General features: G+C 37.2%; 1 long non-coding RNA gene across 1 annotated transcript; it reads right to left on the reverse strand.

Annotated features, from left to right (window-relative positions):
- Nucleotides 1-4,623: 4,623 nt before the first annotated feature.
- Nucleotides 4,624-24,043, reverse strand: LOC131268676 (uncharacterized). Its single transcript, XR_009178980.1, has 3 exons — nucleotides 23,765-24,043; nucleotides 10,966-11,202; nucleotides 4,624-4,716 (listed from the first exon to the last, which is right to left on the reverse strand). It is a non-coding gene; the product is annotated as an uncharacterized LOC131268676 (long non-coding RNA).
- Nucleotides 24,044-24,268: the final 225 nt, after the last annotated feature.

A 24,268-nucleotide genomic window follows, 5' to 3' on the forward strand; every position in this document is an offset into this window, starting at 1 on the left:
GCGAAGCTGTCAAATCCAGATGGTTCTTGCATTATCTATCATCCATAAAGCAGAGCAATGTACGGCATACAAACTGGATAGAAAGAATGGTTTGCTAAATTGAAGGGCTGATAAAAATGGTGCATTTTGTACGGCTTTCGGTTCGGTTTATCGAGCGTAGTTTTGAATGTTTGTTACAACCAGGCAAACGCAAAGCAATCAATTGGGGTTTAAGTTATATGCATGTTTGTTTTGTTGTATTGTTTTTGTCAAAATAATATTTAGTGAAACAGTCGTTAGTAGCTGCCTCAAGACTATCGAAGCTGTAGATTATTTTTGAGGCATCTGGTTTTGAAATAGCTCATCACCTTCTGCCCCTCTCTTTGTCTAATGTAAATAAGGATATTCAGCATGAATACAAATATTGTAATTATGGTATTAAGAATTGTATGATAAAGTTGCTTGTATAAAAATGCGGAATTATTCATAATCTAAACTTTGATATCCAAAACCATAATTTGAGAAATATCGGCAAAACTAGATGGTAATAGATACAAATTAGTTTTAAATCAGAAATTCATAATTTTTTATTGTTATTGTGGCTTTAATTGTGGTTAACCCCACAAGAGATTAAGTTAAGATAAAATAAAATGATAACGAGTCAAAAACAAATGAGCTATTTCTAGAACAGAAGCCTTAGAGACCAAATGTAATGAGCTATTTCAGAAATTGGTGCTTTAGCGATAATAACACCTGTGTTTGAGTTCAGTAATAACGACGATAAAACAATACATCCATTGCTTCCGGAGGAGAATAATCCATTTTTACACCCTGCTCGTGACAATTATCCGGTGACCATCGTAACGAGTATGTGTACCGGACTGCGGGCCGATTTTGTTTGTTATACAGGATACGTGATGCAATTATCGATGCGTTTCAGCACTGGTGGCTTCAAAAGGTGGCTTTCGCCTTTTTTTCGATTTAAGGAGTAATTTTGGCCTCCACATTCCCGAAAAAGCTGCAATTTGAAGGGCTCTTACCAGCGAATGTATGGAAACGATAAGCGAAAAATGTAGTTTTTCGTTGTTAATTCATGTGAAATTCCCACATATTCTTTGATTCAATTTTTATACTCCTTTTATTTCGAGGAAAACTAATTAAAAGATTTCAAACAATGTTGAAATGGTATAAAAAAGTGAGGCAAAATGAGAGCTATGACAGATTTCAGTATGATACATCGAAAAACTTTTAAATTGTTTATTTGTGTGTTAGGAATATGCGCAAACCTGAAGTAACGTTTGTTCCTTCATACTTGTTTTTGTTTACGAATGTGCTTCGTCTCACCGCATTTTGAAAAAGTTTGCACAACAAATCATAACATTATTTATTCAATAACATATTCTGATATTTCTAGTCTCATTCCTCAAAAAGAAAATGAAAACCATAAATCGAACTTTACTCCAGCGAAACATTTAATGATTCGCCCAGAAAACGGCTCGTTTTTTGTCGGTTTGTTTATATGTATGACCATTTTTATCGAAACATAAACATTATAGAAGGAACTTTTTGAAAGATTTTGTATTTTCTAAACATAATTCAGTTCAGCAAATTTCAGAACAGAACAACACATTCAATTAATAAATTTCCAACAGAAAATATTTCCCCTCAGAGAAGTGTGTCGCAATGCAATAAGAAAATTACAACGCCTTTTTGTAGAGCTTCGGATTTCAGAAGCGTTTACTCGTGCTATGTACGATCTAGAAATAAAAATAACTACCGTCGCGCTAACGGGTGAAGGCAAAAGTTGGGTAAAGTGGTGCACCAAAAGCGAACAGCTCCCAAAAAACTTTTGCAAAATCACTACGCAGAAGATCGAATAGCGGTAAACAAATAAGCAAACACATTTCTCCATCCTTGGTTGAGGGGGAGAAAGGTTTACCCTAAATAATTTTCATTTTGCAGATAATTATCTGAATCCTCCAAGCGGGCTGAGGGTTAGACTAAAACAGCGTTTTACCTACTGAATTTACTGCACATAACTACACTGGATTTAAATAAAGATAAAACCTACAACATAAGCCCATGTAACCGGACTGTATGTAACTAGCGTGCGTTAATGTAGCACTGGGAAATTTACATTGGATCTATGAACCACGAAAATGGATTGATTTATTTAATTAATACATTCATAATTATCATAATTCAGGTGTACTGCGTACGACCGGAGCAATGACCTCTCTTTCCGCTATCTAAAAGCACATGTCAAGATCCGCAAAGATAGACTGCAGCAGTTTCTGGTTGTCATTCAAATAGTCAAACGCTTTGGGTCTTTCAAATTGAACTAATATTAAAATTTGGATACACATACTAAATATTGGCGATTTATTTCACCCACCTGCTTCCGCGCTGATAACGAACAAAACGAAAAAGGAAAGCGGCAGCCTTCACCAAACAGGTTACTAGAATGACCATGAGAGTAAGGTATTCAACAGGTAAAGTTGGATTCACGGACGAACTTATTTTCACATGTTGCATCGAATGCTCGTGGAGTTGTGTTTATGTTTACCAGATGTGTGTATGTGTGTCTGATTTTGTTTTATTTCCGTTTCGCAGAAAAGCACTCATAGGCCTTTTGAAATCCCTTGCTCGAGTGCTCCAGGTAAGCACTTAATGGCACAATATTGCTTCTGATCTGATATGTCGAAATACGTGCTTTGAGTTATCCATCAGAGTTGAAGGCCAGCCCTGACAGTTGTCCTCGCCCGGCCACGGCTTTTTATGTTGTCGGATTTTTTGTTGATCCTACGGAAAGCGCCAAAAATACGGCACGAAAAGCATCCTAGGCCTTGTGGTGGAGTTATCAGGTCTAATTAGATGCCAAGATAAGCACTCTCGGTGACAGCAATGGCCTGCCGTTGTCAATGATTTTTCAGTTTTTCTTTTGTCTTGAGTTCCTTTCGTATTCGCAATCAAAAGTGCTGTCGGTTTTGTTTTGTTGAAAGTGTTTTTGTTGCTGCTATGGTTTGACTGCTTTTTCGAATTAATGTAACATTCGTTGACGAATTTCAGCACTAAAGCCCTATCCCAGCATACTCAGTTGGATAATTGGATACGGTTTAGAATGCAGTAAGTCACAATCGCATGTTTCATAAAAACATCTTTTAGCCGTGTAATGGGATTCTTGTCCAAGCCGGCTAATACTTTACAGTTTTTCACCATTTCTTACTCTTCCCATGCTCTTGACCTTTCAGTTACAAAAATGCAGGCTTTAGATGCAAACATATGTTTTCTTCTGTCGATCAGGTTTGATCCCAGCATCTTGTTTTTATGTTTCCATGCATGTTTTCGCTACAATTGTCGTAGTTAGTTATTTTTACGTTTTATCCCGTTTGTTTGTTTATCGTTAAATATATGTTTTTATGTATATATGAATTCATCCACGCATAGATATGAAACATTGAAAAGAGTTTATGTTTGTTTTGTTCGAGTTTGCGTTGTTTTTTCTGCTTATTTTAATACTTCCCATTCTATAGACTTGTTTTAAATTAAGTTTTGTTTGTATTCTATCCTAAGCACCTGCAGCGTTACCATTTTTTAGCGCCATTCATCTTATGCATGTTTCGGTTTCGCTATGCATTAGGTATGTTTGGGGTTTTTCTATTTAAAATGTTTTGAAATATTTCTTAGCTCTTTCGCTCTTTCCGTGCTAATCCCATGTTTCGTTTTGTATAGCTTCATTTTCTTGCTTTTTATTATCTTAGAAAAAGGATCCAGCACTGGTTATAAATCATGAACAAATCAAATCTTTCAGCCCAGTTTGAGATGGCTTGGAGACTTAGATCAACGCAGAAGGAAAAAAAACGAAGCAAACACGTGATCTATCAAAACAATCCAAATATGTCGGGCCCCCATTATGTGTTATTAACAGGAAGAACTGCAGTTCTAAACTGCAGTTTCCTTGAGGTTTGGTCATTTGCTTTGAATAAAAAACCCTCAAGAGTACAATACTTGGTTTCTTGTACCGTTATTTTTCTATTTCTTTCTCTCTTTCATTTTCTCTCTCTCTCTCTCTCTCTCTCACGCTTTCTCTCTTTCTATCGGTTTCTACCTCTCTGTCTTATTCACGGTCTTGTTACTCGAATTGTATGCAACTTCCTTATTCATTTAGCAGTTTAAGTATTTACGTTTAAACAACATTTAAAGCTTTTAGTTGTATATCATGTGGTTTACTTGCGCTCGTTACGGTGTTGGTATATGAAGTATGAATTGGTTGTGATGTGTCTGATTCTATTGTTCAGCCGATTTAGCATTGTTTGGAATTTCGTGTATTTGTGTGCTTTCATTAAAACCTACCAAAAATAACAACTTATACACAAGGGGGAACACTTTGTTATTTTCAAATTTAGATTGTATTGCATTGAATAGTGGAGTGATAAGTAATTATTCTCAAGTGTAGTGTTACTGATTTGAAATCATATGCAGTAATTCGATTTTAAACCATTTTGAAATGTGGTGAGGTGAATGAGATTAGCAACACCTTCATTCTTGTACTAGATCATTGTGCCCTGTTGTAAAATTGTTTACAGTAACCGTGGAAATTGCTTTAACACAACTTCAATTGTTCATGAACAACTCTTTAACCCATTTAGAAATAGCAAAGGCTTCTTGATTTATTTACTTCAAAATCAAAAAGCATAATCATGTATACAATCTTGGTGAAACTGGACCACACATCGACTGAAATGAAAAACCAAAATGCAAATATGTAAAATTTACTAGAATCTAGTAAAGTAAGTATTTTGTTTGAAAACAATCGCAGTATTAATTTAAAAGATTTAATTGAATCAGACAAAGTCAGATTAGAAACACTATTGTCATAAGGACAGTAATGCAAGGAGTAACTTAGCTTTGCTTTGCAAACAGTGTTTTTCGTGTTTTGAATCATCTACATCTTTCTTTAGAGCGGGTATGTGTGACCGCTTTAACCACATGCTGCTCTTAACTATCCAGAATTTGAACATTTGTCTTCTACACCTTCACCTTAAACGTTAGGCCTGCAACGACGTTCATTTCTCACATTTCAGGTACCTTATTCAAGTGAAATTATTAGCAATACCATGATGTAAATCTGAATCTCTAAATGATAAATTCCGCTTCAGAATGGTTTTAAGTAGAACTACTAGTTGATTCGCACATCGAAAAGTAGCAAGTCGAAAGTGCAAGTGTACCAGCCCCGTTCGAATCAGCTTTACGCGAGTCCTAAGTGGAGTTGGTACTTCAATAGAATCGATGCTAATTTTCCAGGTATGTAGATAGATGAACAAATTGTTAGCTTGTAACAGGTTCTCAAACTAACAAAACTTCCATTGCGTGATTTGTGTTTGTAAACATTGGTTTGGCCGGATATATCATCGCAATCGAAGTGTGTTTCGTATTTACTTATACTTTTCAGTTTTGAGTGGTAAATCCAGCTGTAATTTGAGTTTCTCAGTTTTTGGTGTTTCTTATGAAATTTTTCAATAGATGACGCCGTTGCCAAGTTGATTTTACTTGACTTTTCGTTCATATTTCAAGCATCTTAATCTAATCGCACAGTCGAGGATGCAAACGAAAAACATGTTAAAGTAAACGTAAGCAATTGGTGTACGTTTCTTTATTTGGAATAGCGGAATTTGGAATATAATTTTCAATTTGAGATTATTCTTTACTTTGTATCTGTTTACAGTGTATCTGTGTACATTCGAGTTGTACTTGCTCCACTGTGAGCGGCAGCTTGTCACATGCTTGCATACTTTCAACATGCTCATTTCTGACGTGCGACTTGCATGCAAAAATTTTTATCGTTACTATCATTAATAACATAATATAATGTAAGACAATGTGGTTAAAGAGTAATGCCTGGTGAAGCCTTTGCCGTTATGAAAACTTATTCCAAAACCGAAACAATATCAGACCAATTTTCATGCCTGGAGAAGATTGGTTTTGTTGATTTCAAAACAATGTTTAAACGAAATATGAGTGTATCATTTAATTCATTGACGTAACATAGCTTTTTTCAGTTTATAGTTCCAGTTTAATGGTATGATATCCTTGGATCATTGCAAAAGGTTCTATTAATAAATGTGGCTTCTTCACTTTGGCCGATTTTCGCAGGTTCGTTAAAAATAAGATGAAAACAATAATTATGATCAATTCAAGAAGTTTTCTCTTTCCCTCATGAAAAAGTTCCTGGCACAACCATCCAAAACAAATCGTAATAATAAGGGTTGGAATAGGACACATAACGTATAAAGGTTAAAAAAAATCCCGGAAAACGGTGACTTCTATCATGTAATGTGCAAAATGATTGAGTCCAGCTTTGCTAGTGGTAATTTCAAATGTCGTATTTGAAAGGTGGACGTGTGTATATTTGTGTGGGTGAGTTTCACTGCAAGGACAATCGATACATTTTAGTATCTCCATTTTCCTTCCATCCTAATGTTTAAATCGCTTGTCCCCTCTTGCGCCATGCCGTATGGACATTCGGTCTACATCTGCTACTAGAAACATGGTCATAAAAATAGAAATCGACTGCATTGCAGGTCGTAGACACATACTAAAGAAACTGTCCTCTGAACTAAGATCGCATGACGCTAACCTAGAATCTATCGATGTTAAAAAGAAATTGATTTTCCTGTCACCTTTTATCTTTGTGTGTTATTGAAACGCAATAAAAGAATCTAGTTTTTCTCCCTCTTTGTTCTTTTCGATTCTTAATTTGGTTTTCTGTCATCTGCCGCTGTTTACGTTTACACAGGTTTCTAGGTAGCTGATGATGGAGTTTCTTGATTGTTTGTTTATTTTTATCATTGTTTCCAAGTTGCCTCCGGTTTATCTCAATTACTTCAACCATGTAATTGCAGTGTTTATGTTGAAACTTCATCTTTTTCACATTTAAGTTCCCAAGAGGGTAAATGTATCTGCACTATTAGCATCAGTGGTAGTAATAGTAGTAGTTTTGTAGCATTTGTAGTAATAGTAATAGTGGTAATACTAGAAATTTTTGTGTAAGCGTTCATGCTGGGTTATGTTACTTCAGGTTACTGTCTTGCTGCTTTAATGTAGAGTCATTTATGGAATTTAGTTATTATTATAGCGCTCCATCAAAATGCATACAATTATATGTTTAGTTTTACACTTAATTGACATAGTCTGCAAAGATTTTGCTCGTCTTAGCGGATCTGGTTTCGGTTGCTTTTCGTTGTTGGGCGCAAAGAAACGCGTTTTCCACTACGGAGAGCTCTTTTGCTACCAGCTTTAATTGCACGGTGGGCAATTTAGGTTCCCCCTTTTCTTCAGCTTGAAAATTGCATCTATCGTTAATCGATTTCGTTGATTCGGCAACTCAATATATGGTTTTTATCACTAATAAAATAATGTGTATACCTGATAGAAGCTTCTGACATGTTAACAGGGAGGCTCGTCTAAACGAACTAAACAATGGGAGATGCTCTATTATGAAGGGTTTAACGAAGCATAACACGAGAGCGATAATTCTCTTCTACCCGTTCAAGCATACTTTTATGGACAGATTACGTAACAGAAGGAGAGGAAAGTTTGGGCGTATGCATAAATAATCAGTTGGAATAAATATACGTAAAAAGGTTCTCGATAGAGTGAGATTTGTTTTTTAAATATGTGTTTTGTTTTTGCTTTCCGATGAAATCAGAGATAAAAGGCAATGATCTAGACCGCTTAGGTAAATAAGATATCCTCAACAATTATAGGTAACCCCTGCATAACACCAAATGCGCACACTCTCACACAGCTATGATAGATACATATAGGAAAGAGATAGCAAGATCTTGGAAGTATTATGTTTGAGGTGAAGTAATAATAAATGTTACTTCGTTTTACACTTTACAATCAGATTTTTAAATGTTATGTTGCACCAGGTTGACCCGCTGGTCTCGCTGTATTTCTCTGCCTAGTTAAATCGCTTAACCCATTTATCCTGTGCGCGTAGAACACCTGCATGAAAACGTAACACTCACGTCGTCGATAATTTCATATTTCAGATATCCTAACGGTTTTGTGAGAATTTATTGATACGATTTGAATATAGAATTTAAATATAGATAACAGAAAAAAACAGTTCATGAAAATTAAGTTTTAACCAAGTTCACCCAAGGGTTTGCTCTTTGTATAAAGTCGATGTGTTTTTAGTCGTTCAGTTTGTTGATACAGTGCAACCTCACCATGCCATTCACAGTTTACCGAGACAGTTTCTTTTACTTTATCGCATCTTTGTTTTTAAATTATAATTAATTGACCATACTGATTGTTGACATAAAGCCCGCTTTACAATAATATTTCACAAACTTACTACAAACTTCCTATTGCAGTAGACCTTCGCTCAGTCTGCTTGCTTCGGGCGTACCGCCGATTCAATGTACAATGCACTCATCCGGAGTGGCCAGGTGGAGGGGTTTGCACTGTAATCCAAAGGTTAAACTTAACGGCAGTTAAGGTCAAACTTAAATAAAAAATAAAACAATGGACAACTTAACGTAATAACTATAGTCACGAGCAAAGCTAAAGGCGTCAACATTGTTTCTTCCTTGCGAGGAAAAATCCAGTAAGCCTAGTTTTTCTAGGACGTGAAATGACGAAACATTCATTTTCCCCGGTTTCGTTCTATCAGTTGCCAATTTTATAATTCACGGAATTCCTCCTGAAAAACGAACCCCGTCAAATGTCATGGCAACGTTCATCATCGCGAACATAACAGCTAGCGAATCTATACGAGCACATCCATATACGTAAATGCAAACATTGAAAGCACCATCGGTTGTTGAAATGGAGGAAAACCTTATGTGAGACGCGATGCTTAGAATCTATAAAGGAAAAAGTTGGTTCGGGAGTGGGACTTGAACTTACCCAGTGAAGAAGTGGGGCATACAACCCTGGGGTGGAAACTTAAGCGCAAACCCTAAGAATCTGCTCCCACGAACCAAGTAGCTGAGGCTGAAAGCCTCGACGCTAAAGAGGCGTTTACGCTGACGCTTTTTCAAGATCGTCTGAATTTTTCATTCAAATTTATCATTTTATTTGAAAGCCGTTTAAGTACGATTAAGTCTTCTGAGTAGTAAAATAAAAATAAAAACAGGTCTGTTTTCAAGTGCGGTGATGGCAGCAATCATCATTATGTTTTTCATGGTGAAGCCGTTTGGAAACACTGTAACAGGGCAATTTAGGGGCCTTATAACCTTGTAATCATTCATTCTCACAGCTCACTGCAGATGGCTGCAGTCAAAACTTAGCCCTCTTGCAACCATTGAATACGTGCACACATATACACAACACATGGAACACGAGTTTCGCTGTCTCGTGGGACACTTGAACACCACAGACTGCTGCTTGGTTTTGAGTTTGTTTTTTTGTTCTGCTTTTCTCTTTAATTCATTTTTCGTAGTATGATATAGATGAAACAATAAACACAAAATACGAGCGGGGATGTCAAGCACTCCACATATTCGCCCTGCCTAATCGTATCCGCTGCTGCATTTCCACATCTTCCTTCGGTGACCTACGCAAAAGTGCTAGCCCTCCCATTTCGCATGCCTATCGCATGCACTCAGTCCTCGGCGCTTCTACTCCGGATAAGTAGTGAACGTGCTGGGTATGTTCGGTTACAACTGTTTATAGAATTCTGGGAGTTTCGTTTTATTCGTTAAATGTTATGTCAATATATATAAAATGAATTGTCATCGATTACGCGTTCACTCGAGTTTGCGATGTTGCACTCCTGGCGAGCGACAGTTTGCAAAATCATTACGCAGACGCTATGCGTGTCCTCTCACCGGTGCACTGATGCTTTCTAACATGCAGCCTATCGATGTTAGAGTAGAGTGGAAGTCTTCTGTTTTTTCTTGTAATACATAGTAAGTATATTATGTATATAGTCACCAAGATGCCACACGAAGGCGTATAAACGTGTATAACATGAGTTTTATCCCGAGCTTTGCAAAAGGCGTTCGGTAAACAATGCAGTTTTAACAGTTTTTGTGGAGCCAAGTGGAATTGCTGTTATAAGTATGTTGTACGCCGATTGTACGAATTTCCGGTTAAAATATTATGTCATAAGCGTTTGCATGCCTTCGTGTGACGTCCCGGGTATATGTGTACATTTTTGATGGATGTGACAATTGATAACCTTTTTTTTCCTTTTTTTTTCCAAGCGCTACTTCCAATTTTGAAACAATACTGCTAATTTCACTTATCCGCTGCTGCCAAGCAGACATTCGTTTTGGTAGTATAAATATTTTCTCTCTCTTTATCGTTTATGTACAGCAATATTCCCTAACGTTTTAGATTAATGTTCTGCTCTAAATAAACTTCCATACTCGTCGCCTAGAAGTTACTGATGGCCGACGTTAATGGAGGCGCAAAAACAGAAGTAAATGTAGCAAGAAGTCAATTTTAAACGATGTTATGGTTTGGATGTTTTATAGGGTGAGTGTTGGAATTGTGGTTTTTGTTTGTGTGTGTCTATGTGTGTGCGTTTTAAACTTCATCTCACGAATAGCTAGTTTTCCATCCCATTTGCATTCACCAATCCTCCTGGAGGCCCTTTTCGTTCTTATGTTAGGCTGCATTAACGCCCAGCAACACTTGTGCTTCCATCCGCCTTACGACCTATTCGACATCAAGCACAAATCGAAATATCGCTAACATCGCACATAACATCATGCAGTTATTGACATCAATTTGCCGTACATTCGCAAACAACGATCAAATTAATCTAACACATGTTACTGTAGTGCCGGATTGGATTTTAAAAGCTTCATAAGCATATACTAAAAATAACCTTTTACACTGGGCTGTTCAAATAACGTCACGAAAGAGGAAGGTTTTGTTTTAAACTTGTGAGGCTATAGGGCAAAACCTGTCCGGAAACAACTTATCCTACGGTTCGCCGCGGAGCGCTTGGGTTAGCATACTTACGGTAAATTATTTTGACGAAGTGAAGCAATATACCAACGGCTTGTTGATTTCTCGTTCAGCATCACACCAACGTTGCTTTCATGGTTTGGATCGATTGTGCGATACTTCTTTTCCAGTGTGAAGTGGGTGTTGATTTGTTTACGGCTTACATTTGGGACTCCCACGTCTTATGAGTGTTTCCATGTAGTTTCTGCAGACTTTTGCTCACTTGGGCATACCGTCTAACCAACGATTTATCTGCAAAGAAATTGAAAGTGTACTCGACGTTATAAAGATAATTATTTGTAAAAGCATTTGGCCTGTTACAAGTTGCAGCTGAAATTTAATTTACATTTCATTTATATTCATTTTTTATATTCATTCAGTGTTAACATATTATCAGCTTGTTCTCTTTACTCCTTAATACGTAAATAAATTTACATTTATATAGGCAGCCAGAAGTCAACTATCAACGCACTATTTCTATTAGTTAACTTGGATCAATCAGGACAGTAATAAACATACTTTCATTTGAATGCTTGAAGGTGTGTCGATGAAGTATTAAAATCAATTAAAATAGGGCTGCGCCAAAATTTTGCTGTTCGAATCTTTACTGGAAAAAAGTAGTTTAAATCTTGAAATTATTTTTGATGATTGTTTTAAAAACTATACTTATAACTGGTATGACGCATGTGACAGGTGGGACTCGAGCAAGTTTTCGTTTACTCTCCGTCATTACGTGACACTAGAGTACACGATAATGTAAACAATAAGTTAAGGATCTTCGTAAGGCCAAGTCATATGGAGCAGGGTGTAAACATAAGTAAACATAGCACCATCTTGGATTTCCTGTTAATCAAAAAAACATTCGTAAAAAACGATTGGCTTCAAATTTAGCACAGTCAAATAGCTTAACTATGATATAAAACACAGTTATGTTGATCAACTGCTACCAATCATATAATTATAGTCATGTGAAATATGTCAACATTTACCCCCATGCAGATAACGATTTGTCCGCTCAATTTCTAACTTGTTCTATGGTTCTGTTTCTAATTAGAGACAGTTTGAATAAAAAGTTGCGGTACATACATCACGTGCACCATAAAATAGTAGGGTTTAATGCCTCATTTCACACTAGATATTTGAAGCTGATTATTATAAATCTTAAAATTTGCAAAGAGTATCCACCATTGATGAAGCAAAATGAATGTCGATGTCAATTGATCATATATTTGGCTAAGTAGATGGTTTTAAAGTAACTTTGAATGACGATTCCAATTGGTCGAATCAATTAAAAATAATGATATTTCTTGTGTTATGTACAAAACAGTTAACATATTAAAATGGCGCTTTTTTGTTATTGTCACCCAATTTTCACATTTTGCAAGTAATCTGCAAGTATGGAAGCAGTGGCATATGATTTTCTTTCAAGTATTCTCATATTTGAGTACAGGCTAAAATTCGTTTACATGTACTTATGTTATAAATTGTAATGTTATTCTTTTGCTTTAAAATATTAATTTTCAAATGTGACGTTAATAAATAACGAAACGTCATTATAATTCATATTTCAGTGCTTATTCTATTTGAAATATTTTTCCTACTTTCGAGCTTCTCACTAGTTTTTGCAGTTGCTGCTCGTAAATTAGCTGACGACTGAGCATTTTTAAAACAAATATTAAGTCTATCACATTTTAGAATATTTTTCGATCTTTATCATATGCCGGGTTCCGTTTGTGGCAGTAAAAGCGAGAAGAGTTCGGTGATTGTTTCTAACTCTGCACCGATTATCCATACAATATTGCTGTGGCATTGTGCATTCCTCGGCCCGAACATCGAAAAATAACGTGCAACGTTCCGTTACCTCTGTGTCCGCCATTAGGCTCACGTTATTTTTCATTGGCTCAAATCGACAAAAACATATTCTCGATGTTTTTTTAAAAGCCGGACGATGTTCACTCGAGTGCGGAATTGATTAAAGCATAGCCAAAAGTTAACAAGAAAAAAGTAACGAATATGAGATGAAATGTGGAAACACCAAACGCTTTTATCCACCGACGGGCTGAAGAAAACAAAGCAACAGGAAAAACCTTTTTTTTTCAACGAGGGCACCAACTGGAAAGCATGGCGCAGAGGAAAGGGAAAACTCGATGGAAAAAGCAACAGTAAGATGTAACGGGGCTCAAAAATGGGAAATGGGCCAGATACGTGGCTCAATTCGGGTTATATATGATTTTTATTATTTTTCGCGTAATCAGAATCCTTTTCAGAATCTCGCTTCGCCCTGCTTCGAACGATCGTTTGTAGGACAGAAAAGGAGGAAACATAACAAACTAAAGGCATAACAAAACCGGTATCTGCGCATGGGCGTGTGGCTGTGTGTGTGTGTGTATGTGTGTACGTGTTTGTGTTGCATATTTACCTAACTGATTCAATTTTCTCTAGAGCCTACTGTTTTTTTACAGCCCCAGCCCCATTGTTTGAAACGTTGATTTTTAATATTCAATTCTTCAAAGTCCGCCTTACTTACTCGCCTGAAAAGTGACCAGGCACTTTTGGCGCTTTTCCACCTAGCTTTTGTTAGATTGTGTGGTCTGCGTGGGGCTCTCATATATGCTTACTAAGAGAACATTTTCTTGGCTAGTTATACTATTACTTTTCTTAGCTTAATATCTTCCCCCGTCTTGTTTATGATTCCTTTTCTTATTCGCAAATTAGTGCACAAGCGTAGTCGGAGGAAAAGCTATAAGGCTATAACACCAGAAAGCCCAAGTGCGATGTTGGCAGTAACGAAACGCGCGTACTAGGCGCCTCCAACAGCGTACTAGGCGCCTCCATCATGTCACATGAAATTAATAAGTAACAGTAAATTATTATTAAAATAGTAGGACACACACGGTAAAAGGGACAAAATCCTTCGTGCAATTCTAAAGCATGACACATTGCTTTGTTTGCTTTGGGTACTGCGCCTTCCTATTTCTTGTTATAATGCCCACGAAGCACTTTCACTAATAGATTGAAAACCATTTGCAAAATGGAGACGCCTAGTAGTTCTTACGAGTTTGTTTTCTTTGCTATGCTTTACCGATACAAAAAAAAAAAAAAAATACAAATAATTTGCCCAGTCTGTGGCGCCAGGTAGCAAGCAAGTGAAATATTTATGTGAATGAAGTTTAACAACGGAATTACATGACGAAAATAAATGAGTAATGGTACGATAAAAGTCGAATGTTCACGACTGAGTGAAGATACAGTGTTAGATAAAATTATTTTAATAATTAAAATCGACTAAATATAGCGAATCTTGGCTTAATTTATTTAATCATACATCGAATTTTATTAAATTGGAGGCGAGATTGTTTAAAATTTGAATTCGTTAGATTGTGGAGTGGAGTACGTTAAGAATTGCTAAAAACAGAGGACAAATGTTCACAAATGAGAAAGGCGGAAAAGCCTACACGCAAGTGGATAGCCATGGTACAAATACACAAAAAGTAAAAATTCCACCATTACAGGTGGTTCATCCATCGAGTAGAGTGGTAACATTTTTTTTCCTAACAGCTCCTTACCAGACCGTCCAAGAAAGATGGGACACGATTCTCCGTTTCTTTGCATCAAGGTTTTTAGTGCACACCTAAGGATAGCATAAACATTTTGCCCACACACATATTACGTGTGTTCAAAGGCGCACTTGTTGCATTCGGTTCCCCCCTTCGTTCGCCAAAAGCAGCGAGGCCGAACTAAAAGGGCAATCAAGGGGATTCGTTCTTTGCTTTTCTACCATTTTTTCCATTTCATCCGTCTAGTTTTGGGCAAAAGGATGATGAAAAACAAACGATCAATTCTCAGAAACAGTTTTTCATGAGTATCATAATCAATCATTTCCCACCGGAACGGGATCGTTATTTTTTTTTTATTTTTTTCTGGGATTGATGGCGAAGGACATCATCAAAAAGACTGGAGAAAAAAGGATGTGAATATTCAAGCAGCCAGCAACGTACCTTTTGACCTGCGGTATGTGAGCGTTTTGTTTTGTTTTTATATCCCACCGCGTGCCCTTGCTCCGAGGCTCTCCTGTATTTGGGTACGCGGATGGCTAGGTTTTTGACAGGGAATCGATTCGGAGTGTTGCAGAAAGTGTGAATAAAGTGTGAAACGCGGAAAAAGGGTAATCATTTCAATACGGAAACTGCCCATTTTCATCAACATTCCGCTCAACCCGGACCGGTGCATTGTTAAAAAGAATTCTGATTACACCTTTTAAGGGACGCCACACATACCCGCACACGCACACATAAACCTAAGAAGCTGGAGTCAAATGTGTTTGCCGGTAGCACTGCGGTTGCTGGGGAATCATATATTATTAACCCAGATGTCACCGCTCTCAGTTCGAAGCTGCAACAACATCACTCATTTTCCTGCCAACGAACGGCGCACTTCCTACGGCGAGGAGAGTACTCGTGTGGAAGGGGTTTTTTTATGCAAATCAGTTCCGGCAGAGGACGAAAAAGAGAAAAGTTGCAAACGTTACCGAAGGCTGAAATACGGGTTAACATAAGCAAATTATGATGAATGACAGGCGATAAAACTGTAAAACAACACACTGCGTGACGAACGCCATTTTGGGTTAAGCAGTGACTTTGCACACACGGTTTGTGTGGGCGTTTTTTTTTCGCGAAAATGCTATCCCAAAATAAAACGTTACCGTTCACATGGTGGTTCCTCTTGGAACACACTGCAGAATGCTTACCAAATGGCACTATGTAGACGAATATTTGTGATCCAATGTAATTGATATTCTGTATATGAGTGACAGCAGTTCTAGTTCTAAAAAGTTTTTGACCCATCAATAAATTGAAAATGCAACATAAAAATTATTGTAATGTTTTATATAAATTTTTTGGGAAGCTAAGTTTTTGCTTGGCTTTCGAAAACAATCGGTTTAACAAATATTATAAACAAATTGTAATTAAAAAAATTGTACTAAAAATTGTGCTAAAATGCTTGGTACGCAACGTGTTAAATGAAAATATCTTTATTAGATTAATATTTACAAAGGTCTAAAAATGGACACGTCAAACTAACGTAACTGATATCATTAGGAAATCTTTGCTTGGTTCTCGCCAATGGGCAATTTAAAGAGTTTAAAAACATATACAAAAAAGGTACCGGAAAACTTCCTTTTCGTTTATGGATCACGACCATTCTGCTCGTGTGGTATCGAAGGGATATGGTATCATGTAAAAGCAAGCACCTTGTCAACCTCTCCCCTATTGTTAACGGATAAATCATATTTTCTGATAGTCAATACAAGATCCAAATTAAAGTAGAGCGTGCGGTTTCTTAAGGGTCCCTATGTCGAGTTATGAATTATCTTTAAAATACTACCTAATGATAACAGTTCGAGTTTGCTTCCATTCAAGTACATATTGATGCAGAGATTGAAAACGCTTTATGAAAACGCTTTAACACGTTGACTGCCAAGCGTTTTTAGCACACTTTTTTAGAACAATCTTTTTTCATTTAATTTGTTTACAACATTTATTGAACCAACAATTTTTTAAGGCTAAGCTGAAACTAAGCTTCCCAAAGAATTTATATAAAATATTACTGTTAAATTATGTTGCGTTTTCATTTATTTATGGGTCAAAAAGTTTTTAGAACTGAGTTTTGCTGTCACCCACTTTTGGGTGACGTGGCAGTCAACGTGTTAAACTAATCATGCAGAGGAGGATGAATGGAGGTTCATATACATATGAAATTGTAACCTGGACACCTGACCGAGGTTACAATATTCGTTACATGTATTTAATATTACAGATATTCCAAATATGACTACAAATTTCACCAAAAAGAGCCATCTTTAAAACTTGGACGCAGTGTATGGATCTGTTCCAATTTTCGTTGTGAGAATGAAACGGTGTGATTCAGAACTTCTCGCTACCGGAGAGTATTGCATATGCCGAAAAAGCTTCGCTTCATTAGTCGAAGTTGCGTCCAGCTTCCTATGACTTTCTTCACCAATGGCCACAAGAATCTATCTTCTATAAGCTTCCGTGAGGTTGAGTACAGTTGCCTCAGTTCCTTAAAAAAAACCGAATCGGTATCGTTTGAAGTTAGACTAGATATACTAAAGGCCCGGCTACACTGACCCAGGGACACATGAAAGGAAAATCAGCTTTAATAACTTCAGTGATGCTCTAATTAGCTCTTCTCAGCTAGGCTGGGTTTGTTCTGCCAATATTTGAACAGTGTCAGACCTAGCTTTGTATGGCACTGGCTCAGTCAACGCACCGACATGTTTCGGATAAGCCAATCCGGTCTGTAACAGGCAAAAATGGCAGATTGCAATTATACTAGTAAAGATCGAAAAGTGATCCTTAATCTGTTCAGACTAAATTATCAAACCACCAACGATGTGCAGGTCAGGGCTATAATTATAAAGCTACACCGTATACATACATACGTTGGACAAAGCGAAAATGCAAAATTGGAAAATCCCAAAAGCAATTGTGCCGAGGCACATTAGGAGCTACTGGTTTCCACCGAGACGAAGCGATAATCACCTAGATTCGATTGCAACCGAAACATGGAAAGAACAGCCTCCGACTAAAGGGATAAATTGAAAAGGTAGGTCTCGGTCCGGTGCACTCCTCAAAACTGTATCGCTGAAGGTGTGGGGAAGGTGGGTTGGTAATAAAATCCATTACATAGTGGAAATGAAAAGAAAATGAGGTTTCGCTGTAGAGAGTATGAGGTAGAAGAAAAAGTAAACGAGCTGTATGTTGTGATTATGTCCCAAATGACCATGAGAAAAAAAATTAAGGACAGTGGGTGAAATAAAGATAGGGGTGAGGATTTGCCCGGTCATGCGGGTTTTCAGCGTAGGCTTTGTTGTGTTTTCTGCTGTACCGTCCCATGTCCTTTTTCCTCATTTACTTGGGTATAGCCGGTCCTGTTGGTGCTAACATTTTATTTATACGATTCCAATCTTAACGCTATGGAGTCATGGTAAAACGATGCACGTCCGCCAATGGAAACTCGGCCAAAGAAATGGAACGACCGAACGAGCGTGTATCGTCCACGCATACATAGGCTCAGCGGCATTTGCAAGAAAAGTATGGCCACCCACGCCGTGACGTCGTTGGGGTTGAGGCTGATTCATGACGCTTTCGGTTGGGAACGAAAAAGCGGTAAGTGCTTGCGTGAGCCTCTTTGGTCCTCGCAGAAGAGGTTGTGTCTCGGCAGCCGTAAATTTCTACCCTACTTTACCCTCTACCGCCGAAGCTAGAGCCGAACAAACAGGCGCTGATAAATAAGCGCGCATTTCCCAATTAGGATTTCGACAGGGAAACACCGACAACAATGTCTCTAATACGTGTCCTCCAAATTGTTCAATATATCTCCTTGGGAGCACCTAGTGGCCTGGTGATGGTATATGGAGGGCTTAACCCAAGAAGCCATGAAACAGACAAGGTGTGCTAGCTCGATTCATAAGCGGACTACAAGCGGAAATAACGATTTGGTAATGAATGATCTATTATTGTTTCTTTTATTGCTTCGAATGTGTTGGTAGTTTTGCTTTACAAATACTTTGGCTGTCTTTTCTTGTGTACTTTGTGTAATCAGTGGAATAAACTTAGAAGTAGGTTAGATGCACAACAAACTTTTTTTTTCATATCTAAAATTATAACGATTAGCATGAAAAGAAGAATTTTAACACATATTAATTAGGAAAATAAGGATATCTGTTCTACTTCTTTAAACATATATAATATGTTCATATTCATTATCATGTTCAAAGTTCAAATGGCTACAATATAATATTTAGGTTTTTAATGGTCGTACAATACACAATAAAAAATAGACAATTTTTTACAAATGTTCATGCAAAACCGGAAAATGCAAACAATTTTGTTATGAAAGCAACATACAGTGTAGTACTTCTTTTAATCGAATTCTGTCACGGTGATATGATATGATACATTTCCTCTCCGCCAAACTCTGGTTAATTATATTTTCGACTAATTTGCCACTTATAGAGAAAGGTTAAAAATCATTTGGAAACCTTGGTCCGGCAATGGACGGTTCGAAGATCCTGTCAAACATGTTTTCGTAAAATCGTGACATCGTGACTATCATGATTGTTGTAGCTTGTTTGAAACCTGGTACTTTATGTTCAAATCGTCAAAATAGCCTTTGGCAGGGCATTTGACATAAAAATTCGCGTTACAATATCAAACTTTACCAATTGTAGTAAACAATTGTTTTTAATCGCCCCGTTGACAAACATATTTCAGCCGAAAGCAAATCGGAACCAGTCTATTTTCCAAAATTGAGGGACAGTAATATTGCTCATCTAATAAGGGTATTAAGCTAGTACTATTATTTTGTGTGAAATAATGCCGTCTATGAGTAATACTGCAATGCTACTAGAATATATCGCTTTGAAATCTTGCCAGAATGTTTTTAGTGACCTTTAAGACCGCTATTTTTAGCACGCTATAGCTTTACAATTTAAAAAGTCATTTAAAATAAGTTTAGCCTATCCGGTCGTGATTGTGCTGCAAATAGTAATATCAGCGTAGAGTGAACGTTGGCAGTTCGATAAAGCGGTGTGGTGGTATTTGTTTGGAAGTGATTTTTTGCTTCCTTTAGTTCCAGAGTGATGTGGCATTAAATGCAGAAGATGTGTCAAAAACACATCGAAACTCTCATATATCATAAGACTGTAGGGGTAGGATATACAAGGACGTAGAAGGTATAAGAAGCATAGGATCCGATTTAGTTGTTCCACTGATGGACTGCTGGCATGATCATCAATTATGTTCTGAAGCCCTGAATAATAAACCACTTCATTTAATTTGTACAAAGCACAATAAAAATGCACAAACTGCAAATACTTTGTAGTATCTGATAGTTACATGAGCAACTGGTACACTCAGTTTTGGTTGATAATGTTTTAGAATTAATGGCACTTTCCCAAATCCATTATAGTATTGAAGTTAAATGTATTAATAAGTTTTGAAGTATAAATCATCAAAAATATCAGTTTATACTTGACCATTTAGCATTTTAACAGATATATGTTGAACGTTTGAGTCGTCCAAATTATGTTACCATATTGTTTGCATTAAAAACTGGTCATATTTTAACGTACGCCTTGTCCAACACATTCAACCAATTACGTTTTACAGTATCCTCTATCTTCGAGCTACCTAGCTATGGCTAAGGTTTGGCCAACTAACTTACGACCGCGTTAACGGCCTTCGGAATATTTTGTTTAAGTAGTAGCTGATGTCAGTTTACTATAAAATTTACTTGAGCAGACGACATTTGCCTACTTTTTTTAATGCAAATGTAACAACTTCTTAAAATTAAGTCAAAAAGGCGAAAAAAAATATAGCTTGAAGTTTACTCTTTAGTTTTACCTTGCTGTACAAAATGTGTTTGATTTTTCTGGACTACTGTAAGGACTGGTCGAAATATTTGGATCAAAATGTACAAATGAACACTGTACCTCCACTTTTGAAAGCAACTGTATTAAAAAAAAAATACATTTAGAGTAACTGTGCTAGAAAATTTCATTAACAAATTCATATAGCAATGGATGGTTGTTTTCCAAGAATATTAGTTCACATTAGTTGCATGCAGAAACTACATCAAAGCTCGTAAAGGAAGTCTCAATGTTCGAGTCTATTACATCGTACGGCAGAGAGAACTACAGCCAAAAAGATGGAAGTCTATGCTTGGGCCGCTAACGCTCCATGCGTGTGGGGGGATAGTAGAGGCAAACAAAAACAAAATAACACCATATTCGACAAAGTAAGAGGCAAGAGTATTGGTAGAAGAACGTCTAGCAAAACAGGCAACGTTGCGGTGTGTCGGTGTGATAAAATGAAGGCAAGAAATAAATTAATGTAGATAAACAAAAAAAAAAAACAGTGAGAGAGTGAGTGATTGTGCGAGAGGCTTGAGAAAGAAAAAGATAACATATAGAAAGGATGTTTCATTTTCCTTTTTTTCCCTTTTGCCAGTCTTTCGGGATCTAACGGCGTGTTAAAGGATGTTAAAAACCGAGATATGTATGCCAGCGGCAACGGAACAAGTTTGCCTTTTAGAAAGGATGGCACATAGCGAAATGTGGGAGCGAAAGCCAGGATCCGGAAAACCCGATGGGCGTTCTTGGAGGCGATAAAAATAAAAACCTAAGCACGCACGCTCCAGTAAGATGGTGGGCGCGGGCAGCAAAGAAAAATGACTCTGGCAAGTTCTGAATAAATAAATTGAATTTATGCCCCCGGGAATCGGTGTTGATTTCTGAATGTTTTCCTTACATTCACTCTTCCATAGGACCGAACACTCACACCCACCCTCCCATCTCTTATTTTTCGCAGAGAAGGACCGAGTACAAAAGCGTTCTTAATGAACTTTTTAAGGGTAAATGTCTTGGCAGTGGCAAGGAGGCGTTTAGGAGGGTGGAAAAGTTTGTCTTGTAGCGGCGGACGAAGGATGACAGAGATGAGGATGATGACGATGATGATTACAAAACCTCGGCTGGTGATGCTGCTTATGGAGTGGAGATGGCCTCAGCTTTGTGATGTCGATAATCTACCGAGCCATTATGTATGAAGCTGGCCGAGGGTCAAAATATTTATTTTATGTAACCCTGGCAAACATCCACCTACCGCACGGTGAGTGCCACAATTGAGATTAGCCTACAGCTGTATTTTCCGGTTCGTGCGTATTTTTTATAGTTGGTCTACGTTGAAAACAACCTGAAAATAAACTCCTAAATAGAGCAAGCTCCCACTTTTAAGGATTCAGTGCAGTAGCTCGCTCCTACGAAACATTCGCCAACGCCTCGGTAGCGGTAGTTTTGAGAAAAAACCAGTTTGGGCTTGTAATTATAATAGACTACCGACATTAAATGTAGCCGCCACAAAGTATTAACAAACAAACAAGTCAAGTCAGATGATTGCTACCAGTCTGTCGCATATCTTCCTAACGCCAATCAGTATCCGATACGCAATTACGCAATACGCCATCCTAACAGAAGACAACTTTCATCGTTTAAAACTTGTTTATCATTTAAGATTAAACAACCTTATTGCACGCATCTAACTCTTACCTAAATCTGTTTCACCCCAGATTCGCAGTGGACAATGCATGCTTATACATTGAACAATGTGTAACCAAAAACATTTAATCTTCCGGGTTCGTAATGTAAGAATGAACGTTCCGCTCAAATGACTATCTGTAGCTTAATTTAAAATTCTAAGGATACAATGTTCTAATAACATAATAACAAGTTGAAAAGTAGTTTCATTACAGTACAATAGAACTGTAACAATTAATTCTAATGGAATAATCCTTAAATTATTAATCCTTTGAAGGTCATATTTTTACAATTACTATACTTTACTTTTTTACTATGTTGCTTGTTTATTTATATACTAGCCAAAGGTCCGTGGTTCGAATTGTTTCGCGGTGGTTTGGTTACGGTTTAAAATATTAATTTTTCATAATTGGTTTTTAGAGATGAATGTGAATGTTTGAAAAATTAGGTTTCAAATTATAATAATCACTGTTTTACGAAAACTTGGTAATTCCTTGTACTTTGCCTCTTTAGTTTAATCATTCACGTTGTAGTGGTCAAAGTGCTTGGGCTAGTGTCAGAGGCTTGATGTTCGATTTCCGGTTGGGAAAATCTTTTGTCGTATGAATGTATATTTTCTTCAAAATTGATACTTCTACCATTCTACTACCAATATTTACTCTTAATTTGTATTTGTGCTATGGTCTCGGCAAGACTACGGCTTCGCTTTTGGTAAGCCGCGGTTCGAGTCCTGTGATAACTTTTAAATAATCCACTGCACTGTAACTAAAGTTTTTGGTTTCCAGCCGATTTGATTATGATGATGACCGGTCAACTTCTGGATGGTGACTGGCTTACTGAATATCGTGTTCGGTCTGGTCAGTTTATTTATACTTCTTTTTGTGACCCACTTATTACATTTTGTGTAAACTGTTGTTAGTTTTGGTCAAGCTATGGTGCTATGGTTATTTGTTGTAACTGGATGGACGTATGTTTGTTTTACATGTTGCGTAACCCTTGATCTGCGCTACTATGTTTTAATTTGAACTTAGTTATCTCAATATTTGATTCATTGTAGTATTCTGGCCTTCTTCTGATTGCGCTACTATGTTTTAATTTGAACTTAGTTATCTCGATATTTGATTCATTGTAGTATTCTGGCCTTCTTCTGATTCTAAGATGCGTGTTCTGATCTTATGCTGATCGTGTAAACAATTGAAGATTGTTTACATCATCTTACAGCACGCTACGCTTATCAACAATGTTGATTCGTGCTCTCGCTGTTTTCGGCTATTCTGTTTCATGCGTACAATGTTGTATCGTATTGGATTGTGCGTGAATTCATCAATCCATAATTCGGTTTAGTTACTGCAACATATTATTGGTGAACGTGTTGTGACATGTTCAGTTCGGAAATCTCTGGTTAGTTGCTTCCCTAACATTGTTGTGTATTTCTTAGAATCGATTAATTCTTTCTTTGTTGCTTGAGTTCGGTTAGCAGATTACAACATTCTGCTACAGTCCCGTTTCTACTTAGAGTCCATAAAAAAAGTATGCTTGTCGCGCACTTTACAGAGTAGGCATGTTGAACCAATTATTTTCGAAAACCAACCAAACACTTAGCTACCAAAAGTATTCAGTTTAGAAGCTGAAGTCATTGTATGTAAATATAACAAAGTCCTTACATTGAATCAACATGTAATAACAATAAACACTTACCTTCATCTGAATTATCCAACGACGGTAGTTGCCTCACTCTCATCACCGTGGTAAGCAGAGGGAGCAAGCAAGGGAAACATAGCCATACATTTGATAGTTGATCGTAGCTCTCGGTTCTAGTAGGTTGATTGGTTTGTTGTCTCGTTGGGCTCGTCAAAGGGCTTTTGTTATCGGTTACCTTATTGTGTGTTGTCCGTGTACGTTATCGCAAACGCTCAGTACTGTACTGAGAATTTTAGTGGGGACGGTCCCACGCAAGACTTAATTGACACTGCCCAAATGAAGGCTCGACTCGATTCGTTGACGTTCCAAATTGCATGATGCAAAACGACCGGACTGCTCCGTTTACGCAAACTGTTTTAAACGCATCAAAAATTTAACACAAGAAACTTCTGATACAAGGCTAAACATTATTACACAGCGTTCCAATCTCTGAAGGTCTGGCACTTTCGTTTAGGCCAAATCTAACTCATTTGGAATATTGATATCGTTAACGTCGATCTT

This window comes from Anopheles coustani, chromosome X (assembly GCF_943734705.1).
Source record: "Anopheles coustani chromosome X, idAnoCousDA_361_x.2, whole genome shotgun sequence".
Lineage (NCBI taxonomy): Eukaryota > Metazoa > Arthropoda > Insecta > Diptera > Culicidae > Anopheles > Anopheles coustani.